The sequence below is a fragment of the Pyxicephalus adspersus genome, chromosome 1 (genome assembly GCF_032062135.1).
Source record: "Pyxicephalus adspersus chromosome 1, UCB_Pads_2.0, whole genome shotgun sequence".
Taxonomy (NCBI): Eukaryota; Metazoa; Chordata; class Amphibia; order Anura; family Pyxicephalidae; genus Pyxicephalus; species Pyxicephalus adspersus.
This window is the reverse complement of record NC_092858.1, coordinates 150,958,728-150,967,961: the sequence shown is the minus strand read 5'-3', so window position 1 is coordinate 150,967,961 and position 9,234 is coordinate 150,958,728. Positions and strand designations below refer to the sequence as shown.

The 9,234-nt window shown below is 39.4% G+C and overlaps 1 protein-coding gene across 4 annotated transcripts in view; it reads right to left on the bottom strand.

Moving 5' to 3' along the window:
- AP1S2 (adaptor related protein complex 1 subunit sigma 2) overlaps nucleotides 1-9,234 on the bottom strand; it is a 57,718-nt gene that overhangs the window by 40,918 nt on the left and 7,566 nt on the right. The gene's annotated exons all lie outside the window — the stretch shown is intronic.

Genomic DNA, 9,234 nt, shown 5'->3' with positions numbered 1-9,234 from the left:
CATAGAGAGAGCCCAGTTATCTGCTATTCCAGTTATTATTTTTCTTTTAACATAGAGAGAGCCCAGTTATCTGCTATTCCAGTTATTATTTTTTTTTTAACATGGAGAGAGCCCAGTTATCTGTTATCCCAGTTAATATTTTCCTTTTAACATAGGAAGAACCAAGTTACTGTATCTGTTATCCCAGTTACTATTCTCTTTTTAACATAAAGGAAGCCCAGTTACAACATAGCAAAATGAATATTTCCACAATGTGTAAAAGACAGGTTCACTTTGACATGAAGAATTTACCAAACGAAGGTTAAAATAACTTGTTGTGCCACCTATTACCCTGTAACCTTTCCCGGTCTGGCATCCGCTGCATTGCTGTGTAATTACTGACACTTTAGAAGACAAAATTGCTCCAAGCTTGTCTCTGATGGAATACCTTTGGACCTGATCCACATAGAGATGAAGCTGCAGCATCTTAGGCGCCTCTCCCTTCTTGCTAACCATGGTACGAATAAACTCAAACTGCCAGCACATTAATTTCTGAGCCCGTGCCACGCAGCAGTCAGACAGAGTAGTGGTGAGCCCCGTGGGGAAGCAGTTCAGTTTTGAGAAGATGATAATTAGGAGCATTTGCTAAGTGCTGTTCTCTTCACCCAGTAAGCCATCTCTCTCCCGTTCTTTACATGGAGAAGACCTTGTCTGATTTAGTGCAAGTGGCACTTTGACACATTAGTACAATTAAGACCCATATGGGAAATGGCACAATTGTCCAATTTGTCCTTGAGAAAAGCGCATGCTACATATTATCTGTTAAGATAAATTAAACCAGTCACAAATAAGTATTTTAGTATCCCACTGATCATGTCCAATTATAAACCTAAATTTGATTACAATAGATATATGTAATTATAATTAACATAGCAGGTCTGTCATAACGAATGGGCTGATATAATCTGGCAATTTATATGTGTACTCTATAAATACTGCTGCGTAGGAGTTACGCCATCCTGGCCCAGCCAATCAATATGGCCGATTGTCTCCAGGAAGAGAAGTAAAAAGAAAATAGTGGCATTTTGTAACAGAACAGGGATAGGTGACTTTTGCGGGTTTAGTCCCTCTTTAAGTAGAAGAACAATACCTAGTGCCAATGGTCTATGGTAGAAATAAATACCCTAGCATTAGGGACAAAAAAAATTGCTGTGGCATCACTACTAGGTCGTGTCACTTTCACCCGCACAACATCTCCAAAATATGCTCCTATCTGTCCCCAGAGACCACCAAACTCCTTGTACATGCTCTTATCATCTCTCGTCTGGACTACTGTAACATCCATCTCTCTGGTATTCCACTAACCCGACTCTCTCCTCTACAATCTATTATGAACGCTACAGGCAGACTCATCCATCCTTCCCACCGCTCCTCTTCTGGTGCATCTCTTTGCAGTTCTCTTCATTGGCTTCCATTTCACCTTAGAATCAATTTCAAGCTCCTGTGCTTTGCCTTCAAATCCCTCCACAGTTCTTGTTCCATTTACTATTCTGACCTGATAGAAAAATACACCCCTGACCGCTCTCTCCGCTCCTCCAATGACCTACTAATGACTTCCTCACTCATAACCTCATCACACACACGGATACAAGACTTCTCTAGAGGTGCTCCAACTCTCTGGAATTGTCTTCCTTGTCCTATTCGGCTTGCCACTACTTTTTGCTGAATTAAAAGAGTTCTCAAAACCCATCTTTTCAAACTTGCCTATCCATCTTCTTCTGTCTCTTAAAACCCTCACCACCCATCATTCCATATCCCCCCTCGTATTATCTGATACTCCCCCAACTCTTAGAGTGTAAGCTCTTCTGGGCAGGGCTCTCCCATCTTCCTGTGCCACTGTTTGTATCTGTCTGTCATTTGCAGCCCCTATTTAATGTAGAGCGCTGTGTAACATGTTGGTGATATAAATATTGTTTAATAATAATAATAATAATAAAAATAATATGGGAAGAAACAATGCCTTCATGTTGGTGTTGATAGCACAAGAGACAAGTTGGATGAATGGGCAGCACCAAAAAAACCACACTGGTTCCAGCTGCACCTGCCACCTGGCTCATTCTGCTCTTGTGTTCTGGTACCATAACCACCCCCTCTTTCTGCTTAAGTACTGCGTAACAAAAACAATAGAGTGCTACCACACCTTTGTGATTAGCTAACTTACTACAAGCCTATGGTTGTTATTATTACACAGTGCTGTACAAAGTCCATAATTCTGTCACTAATTGTCCCACAAAGGGGCTCACAATCTAATGTCCCTACTATAGTCATATGTCATTACTACAGTTTAAGATCCATTTTGGGGGGGAAGCCAGTTTACCTACTGGAATGCTTTTGGGAGGAAACCCACATAGGCAAAACTGTAAACTCCATGCAGAGAGTGTCCTGGCTGAGATTGGAACCTGGGACCTATCGCGGCACAGGCCAGAGAACTTACCTCTGAGCCATTGTGCTGCCCTGTTATTGAAGTTGCACAAAAGGGCCTCCAGGAGGGGACTTTTCAAAGTCACATGACCCGGTTCTCCTTGCAGCATAGAGAGTTCCCTGCATTTGATGTTTTACATATTTGTCTAAATTTCTTCTACATATGTGCTTCCTATTTATTGCTTGCTGCAATCATTAGTCAGTTCATGAATGCATTTATCAAGGGCTCTAAGATGCGATCTGTCTGATCCCTGTACAGTGCGGTGACACTAATGTAAAAGAACTGCTAGTGAGAAAGCAATGACAGAGGTAAAACATAAAGTTCTTGTGCCGTGAAGCATCTGCTCCCTTTAAAAAATAAAACTCACAATATGTGACCTCTTTACACAATCAACGCAAGGCGGGCTGTCATTTTCTATCTTCTATCCCAGCTCTATACATACTGTATATTCATGAATTTTGACAGCAGTAGAAGTGGCTACGTCTCAGCCCATCTGCCATCAGGATTGAGAAACACAACTGAATGTGTTTTGCATAGCGATTGTAGCTCTACAAAGAACTCATATTACAATACCAGAAAGTTTAACTGTAAAATAACTAAAATGTTAAATTCCATAAAAAGGCAGATAATGATGTCCATTAAACTCTACAATACAAACAGTATACATATTACCTCTTGTTCCTGCACGGAGAGATCATTCAATATGTAGCCCAGGCTCAAGATGAAAAAACAGTTTCGGCATAACAGCAGCTTTGTGTGCTCCCATCCTTTCCTGACCTTGGAGAGGATTATAGAGCCACCCATTGGCATTGTCTATATTGGCATGGCCTTCCCCATCAGACAACAACAGCCTACAGATAAATCCTCTCTTGTTATGTGACAGCCAATTGCACAGCTTTGACCAATGGAGCTTTCTCCTCGATTTACGAAGGTTGCAGCTGGTATCCTCCAGGCAATAATCGTCTGCCTAGACTTTATGGATGAAACGGCTCTGCCACAAAATATTTGTCAATGCCAACCCTTACACTTCATCCTGATGCCTAACAGCACACCTTGCTTGTATGGAAAATGATCCGTGATGGCTTAGCTTTATTGAAAAAGCTGTGGCCTGTTCTGGTAAAAGATTATTATTATCATGTATTTATATAGTGGCCACATATTATACAGCAGTTTACCGAATCCATAGGTATTTGCCTGATCTCCCCTACTATTGTATGCTGCTTCCCCCACCTCTTAGATTGTAAGCTCTTCCAGGGAGGGTCTTCTCCTCCTGTGTCACTGTCCGTATTAGTCTGTCATTTGCAACCTCTATTTAAGGTACAGCGCTGAGTAATATGTTGGCGCTATATAAATCCTGTTTTTTAATATTAATAATAATAAGAAGAATAATAACAGCTTACAATCAAATCCCTGCTATAGAGACAGGCACAAGATACAGTAAAAATTCCATCCTAATTTTTGAGATCTTTCAATGAACGAATGCAACTGTCTGCATTGATTAAAGCCAATCTGAACTTTCTTTTTCTTTCAGCTAAACACATCGCAGGTGCAGCTAAACAAAAGGTGTTCGGAGTCTTACAATTTGATCACTTTATTGTGCAGCTGCATAAAATGCTGCACAGAGAAAACTGCTGGAACGAGCAGAAAGGATTTTAGCAGGGAATCTGCACTGCACTGCGGGGTGGGAGGTTTAATTAAAACAACTGTATTGAAATTATAGCTATTCAAAGTTCCCATGTATTGGATGAATAGACAGGCTGATAGTTCCTTCTGGGAAATGCTCGTTCCTTGGTTTTCTGGCTTCAGAGCTTTCTAAACCCACGTACAGACATAAAACAGTCGTCAGATCACTATTACTGGAAATCATTTTGCGTGATTGTTTCCTGTGACAAATAAACGACCGAGAATTGTACACACAGAACTGTTCTGTTCTATGGAGAGGGGAAGAAGAGCAAGTGCCATCCTGCTGTGTTCTCCTCCATAGGTAAGTATCTCCAGAGTGGATTGATGAACAACATCAGGGGACCACTATACATATTCTTCCTCATCTCGCGCAACAGTCATCCGACATGTATTTGACTGAGAATATTCATAAAGATAAGGAGATTCAGCTATACAAGGACATTAACTCAGAATGTAATGAAGTCAGAGACAACCAGTAAACTAGCATTTTTGCACAGGAAATAAATAAAAATTTCATAATCAATTTTTAATATAGCTGTCTTCAAAGATCATGAGGATGGTATGCATAATGTCTTTCTTTCTGCCTCCACCAGTGACGTCTATGACATACTAATGAGAAGTAGCCACAAACCTCTTCTTATGTTCAGTAAATGAGCCTGATTTATTAAAGCTCTCTAAAACTGGAGAGGATACACTTTCATCAGTGAAGCTGGGTGATCCAGCAAACCTGGAATGGATCTGACCCAGGAATGAAAACATTTGCTAACAAATACCAAATCCATTTCAAGTTTGCTTGATCACCCAGCTTCGCTAATAAAAGTGTATCCTCTCCAGCTTTGACGAGCTTTATTAAATCAGGCTTAATGTGTTCATGAAGGACAGCGCATAATTTATAATTTTACAGGCAGGATTTTTTCTTTGTTCTCCACTATATTATAGGGTTTTGTCATGTTCGCAGATGCAAATGTTTCCTAGAGGAGCTCTTCTTTGAAGAAGAATACATGACCTGAGAACAGCTTAAAGTAATTTTTAAACACTTTTAATACAGTGGTAAAAATATACATAGTCTGACGTCAGTGAATAGCTTGTGTGAAAAGAAGTACATACAATTTTACATTAGTGTAAACCTAAGTCATTCTCAAGATTAATAAAGCAACAGTGATGGCTGAAAATTGACAGCTTTCCAACTTCTGCTGCCCCAGAGGATCCTGAGGCCAGCTAACGAAGATATGCAAATTGTTCTCTCATCAAAGTCCTCAATCAGTCCTCCGCTGGGACCACACTCAGCATTCTAATGGGTTGTTCAGGCTCAAGGCTCTATATTGGAAGGATGGGCGAGTGATGGAGGCAGAAACACAGCAAGACTACCATCCCTATGGTCTTTGAGGGCAACTATACTCAGAAAAATAGGTTGGTTATCATTTATTTCCTATGCAAAAATGCTACTTAAATGGCTTCATTACATTCTGAGTCACTTTCCTGGTACAATTTACCAGCTTACAAAGTTAAATCTTCTTATCTGTGTAATTATTCTCAGTCAAAGACTAAAAGTGTACCTGACAAAGTCACACTAGTGATCAGGCAAAGGTTTATTGCAGAAAGGGACAGGCGATGACCCTTCTGCGATAACTGTTCTTACCTGCCTGATCTTCAAATCTTGCTAAGCTGCGAATGTGCTGCTCAGCATTTGTTACCAGGCATACCCAGCAATCCCAGATTCCCCTGCGCATGCCAGGAATGAATGAACTCCCACCTGCCTGTGCGGCATCCAGGTCCAGCCAATCAAGATGGCCAAAGATTAGAATGGACATGGTAGCCCTCATGTTGGAACAGGGACATGTGAGTATTGATGGGTTTAGTTCTGGCTAAAACCATGTATACATATACATAATATTTTAAGCTAAAAGATGACATGTGTACAGCAGTCATTTGATGTTGTTCATCAAGTAGCCATGGTAAATTGATGAATGGCCAATCTGGAACGACTGCTGTCCACTATTATGAGGGAAAGCACAGCGTCAAGCTTCTCGCTCCCCCTTAATAGAACAGAACAGTGTTATCTGTATATCTCTTGCTCGTTCATCTGTCACTGGAAACGATAAGAAAAGATTGACACCCATCAGACGTCTGTACGAGGCTTCAAGCCACACTTTAATATCTGTCCATTGTTCTTCTAGTTTCCTAAAAGGCTTTAATTACTGAATTCAATCGCTCAGTGCACTTGTTTGTTTTTAGGTCCCATTTGCACTTCTGCAAGTATAAGAGCTATTGTTAACAAAAGTATTCCCCAAGCCTCTTTGCACATTCATGTGTATTGCTGATGCCTTTGAAACATTTGATTTGTTTTTGCATATTTTTTACCTTCATTGGTTTCTCTGTATACACAATTAAACTTATGGAAAACACTTAGGAACTGATAATGGCTTCTGCTGAAATCTGATTTGTATCTGATTAGGCTGCACACATTGTTTCATTGCTTGCATAAAAGATCAATATTATTCCAAATGTTCAAACAGTTTATGGTGATATTGGTGCACAACAGCTGAATCGAACACAAAAGGATTTTGTGTTTTTGTGAACTGACCCAAATGCCCTAATAATTTCATTGCTATTTTTAGACTGACCAATTTGATTTATTGCAGATACACAGTGGGGAGATTCAGCTACCAAGTCTGGGCATCCTGTGTGCTTCTATTTCTATAAAAAGATGGGGATTACTCCACATAAGCAAAGGTTTCCACTTATACATATCCCAAATTGGGTAGCAGAGTAGAACCTCACTGCAAATCTTTGGTGAGATGATGTCGCTCACAACTAAACATACAAATATATCCATCAGAGATCTCTTTTTAGAAACCATTCCTTACTATTGTTTTCAGCTGGATAGGTGGATTGATTTAGGAATATTATGTATTGAATGAATATACACAGAAACACACCCATCTAAAAAACAAAGAGATTCACAGCACTGCATTAAAGGTGCAGGAAAAAACACATAAGGTTTTAAATGCAGAAGTATGAATAAGGACTAAATACACTTAAATGCTTGAAAGCTTCCCAGAATCTGTTTATCATCCCAAAAGGATTATTCCCAAGATATTGGGATAATCACGGCTATTAGACATCACTGCATAATAATCATTTTCAAACCTGGCAGAACCTGCCAATAAACAATGTGAATGCAAAGGAGCTGTCACTTGTACGAGGATTCCAGACTGCTGAGCGGCTCAGGGCCACTTGTTTCAAATTTCTGCGACCTTCAAGGACAGAAAATGTATTTATAGACTGCCTGCTATATCGGTACGGACCTTTCTAGGCACCATCAGTGAAAGCTTGTAAGAAGGTAATAAACATACTAGATAGTACATAACACGAGGACAAAATATTAAATAGGATCAGGATTCCCTTTTATTCAATGAATTACTATCAAGTGGAAAATATGAACAATGTAAGGTTACACTATACTCGGTTAGGACTAGCAGACTTGTACAGCCTTTGGGACTAACTAATGCTAAACATTATCTTTCTAGATGTATAGTTAGCTATGTACAAATGATTATGAAAGACCAGATTAACTATAGCAAAAAGTAAAATCATTCTAAAGATCAGGAAAAATATAAGAATTTATTGCATATACATTTATGACTTTCTTATATCACATTGCAGGAAAAAAGAGAACTTTTATAGGCATCCAGGGTAAAGCTGCAGGTAATCTTAGAGCTGAGAGTTTGCAGCAAGGTTGTGTTAAGAATTTCGAGCCTCCCAACCTGCAGAGATGTGAACTATGTCTTGTTAAAAAGATACTGACACTTTGGGCCTGATTTATTAAAGCTCTCTAAGGCTGGAGAGGATACACTATCATCAGTGAAGCTGGGTGATCCAGCAAACCTGGATCATTTTAGAATTGTTAGCAAATGTTTTCAATCCTGGACCAGATCCATTTCAGATGAGCCAGCTTCACTGATGAAAGTGCATCCTCTCCAGCCTTACAGAGCTTTAATAAATCAGGTCCTTTGCTCCTTCAGTGATGGGACAGCCTACCCGGTCATCAGCATATACTCACTGCTTTATCTTGAGTAATATGCCGTGCGGGTGTAATGCTTTCCTAGGTGCATGAAATTCCATTTACATGAGAGTGCTTCGACTGCTCAGGTCAGAGCAGTCACATAGGAGAGGTCACATTTTACTCTGGAAGTTATGCTTCCTTAGATTAAAGGTGTGGCACCTTGCGTAGCATGAGGTGGTGGTGAAAAAGTGCAAGACCAAGTATGCTTGGTTGGGGTAGCCAATCTGGGGGACACTGTTACTTTATTCAAAACTGTCCAAAAAGTGAAAATAAGGGACTTAAGGGGGTCTACATTGACATTTCACTAAAGCATTCATTTAAACAAGTTCTACATTGAAAATTCTAAATTGAAAGTTCCACTTGGTAATTCCATGTACACACAGTGCTTTCTGTTTTGCTGCCATATTTATCTCAGCTCAAATCTACAGATTTATATCCTAAATAATAAAAAAAAAACAGAAAACAGAAAAACATTTTTCGCCATTTTGTTCTACTTTGTTATAAAACTTCATTCATTTTTATAACACCATATTTATAAAAATGTGAGTTTTGTTCCCTGGGAATCAGTTTTCTAAAAATAGAGGACAGAGGTACCGCAATACCTCCAAAGCAGCTCACCTGCTCATAGTAAATGTTCCAAGTGCTGACAGATACTAAATTGACATACACCACTGAATCACTGTGACTGATGGTGTCCTCAACTTATAAAATGCTAAAACAGCTATCCTGTGATGGATAAATAATGGAAACATGATATGTAAATGTGAAAGTGGCGTTAATTACAAAAAGTGGCAAATGAATAGTGACATCTTTCCAGCAGGTCCAAAACTTAAACAGGGAGCAGAAAAGCAGTGTTTTATGTGTATATGTTCTGGTTATGTTTCTGTTAGAATTAATTTTATTAACAAACGTGGCTGCCTTCGCTTCTTTAACATAAGAGCAATAGGTAAATAATTATCTTAGAGAGTTTTGAGCTTAATTACCACAAAGATGAATATTGGTAAGGGCTTTGCATAATTTGGTG